The following is a 1,782-nucleotide window of genomic DNA, read 5'->3' on the forward strand; positions in this document are numbered from 1 at the left end:
ACAATCCACAAATGACTACTTTAAAAGTTATATTCATTTACCAAATCAGCCATTCAAGATGGCTGGTCTTAGCCTGACAAGAGTTCTTTGAGGGATAAGTATATTGCAATCGTTTATACAACAAATACACATAAAATATATCTGAAGAGTTTACTATATATGACTTAGCATGTCATATTGTTCTTGTCTGTATTGAAATCTGATTGAAAATTTAAGACAAAGTGTGATAGCTAGTGATTCAATAATGTTCAATGGCTTTCCAACTGTTACATTGCTTTGTGATTAGGCAATCAGTTTGAATCTTCAATCATATATTTGAAAAAGTTATAGATACATTATGTTTTTACTTTTGTATTTGTAAATTACACTAATTGCAGCTAGTTCAATCATTTGACAGTTTATCATTAAATCTTTCTACAACATATCTGTAAAATATCATACTTCAATTGAAGTTCAATTACTGGTGAAATGTTATGATCTGACTATTCTGTTAGGAAGAAATAAAATAAAAGACTGACAGATTGACTCAAATTAAAAGGTCAACTCATAGACTGTGTGGAATTTGACAATTAAACTCAAACGTTAACTCAAGTTTCACCGTACCCCTTTTGACAAACATAAAAAATACTATTACATTGATTTAGTATGACATAAATTAAAATTCATGGTGAGGTATTAGTCACTTTGGATCTGATCTACCAACTAAACTATCTGCCATTTGGAGAGTTCCTTTTGCATTGTCCCATTGGGAAACCATCAACACAAAAAAAAACCTCTGATATACTGTGAATTCATTTATTTTCGTGGATACCAATTTCGTGGATTGAGGAAAAACTGTATTTTTGTTGATATTTGGTTTCATGATTCTGCTAAAGTCTGCATACAAGCATTTATAAAAAAATTGTACTTCTAGAACATTTAAAAATTTGTGTCTAGATCATTCACGAAATCAACAAAAATTGGTATTCCACGAATAATAATGAATCCACAGAACCTAAGAAACAACTACAAATTTTGTACAATAACATGTTGTAAGGACCTAGCTTTTGATCCAGCCAAGCTGGAACTATGTCATCATTCTACATTTTCTTTCCTAAGGCAAATTGAGGTCAAGAATTGTGTATTACATTGTGTAATAGAAAGTATGTTAAATCATTTTATACAATACATGCTCTTGTATTACATAATTGACCTCAATAGAATCTTAGATTGATGATCTATAATCTATTGAAATGATTCATCAATAATTACATTTCATCCACACTACATAAAATTATGCTGTAAATTATGTGCCAAAGATAAATGATAAAGGATTAATAAGATGTTTTTTTTTTTTCCAAACTGAAAGATAAGGCAAAAAATAAAATCTGTTTATAAAATGCAAGCAGGGTCTATTTACTTGTAATCTGGTTTTACTGTGGATTTACAAAATATATGGATACTATTGCTAAAAATAGATGTTTAAAAATACTGTAAATGTCACCAAGCAGCCAAAAATCTGTGAAAATAATACATTGATGACTGCCCAGGTCAATTGATTTAAACTACCGGTAAAATAAAACTGATACACAATTTATAACATATAAATTTCACGTTCTTTCATTTAAATAATACCGGTAGTAAATAAATCATCATAAAGTATAAAGGCTATAAACACAAATCTTTGAAAAGCAGGAATCTGACTAGCACTGATAGTACTTTGATGGACTTTCACTTTCACTTTGATGTGGTTTTTCCCCTACAAAAATAAAGTGGAATAGTCCACTTTGCATTTCAGCGGAA

The 1,782-nt window shown here is 29.5% G+C and overlaps 1 protein-coding gene across 2 annotated transcripts in view; it reads right to left on the reverse strand.

The window, feature by feature from the left end:
* The window catches only part of LOC127699116 (dihydroxyacetone phosphate acyltransferase-like), a 226,750-nt gene that overhangs the window by 53,953 nt on the left and 171,015 nt on the right, over positions 1 to 1,782 (reverse strand). The gene's annotated exons all lie outside the window — the stretch shown is intronic.

Source organism: Mytilus californianus, unplaced genomic scaffold (genome assembly GCF_021869535.1).
Source record: "Mytilus californianus isolate M0D057914Y unplaced genomic scaffold, xbMytCali1.0.p SCAF_4, whole genome shotgun sequence".
Lineage (NCBI taxonomy): Eukaryota > Metazoa > Mollusca > Bivalvia > Mytilida > Mytilidae > Mytilus > Mytilus californianus.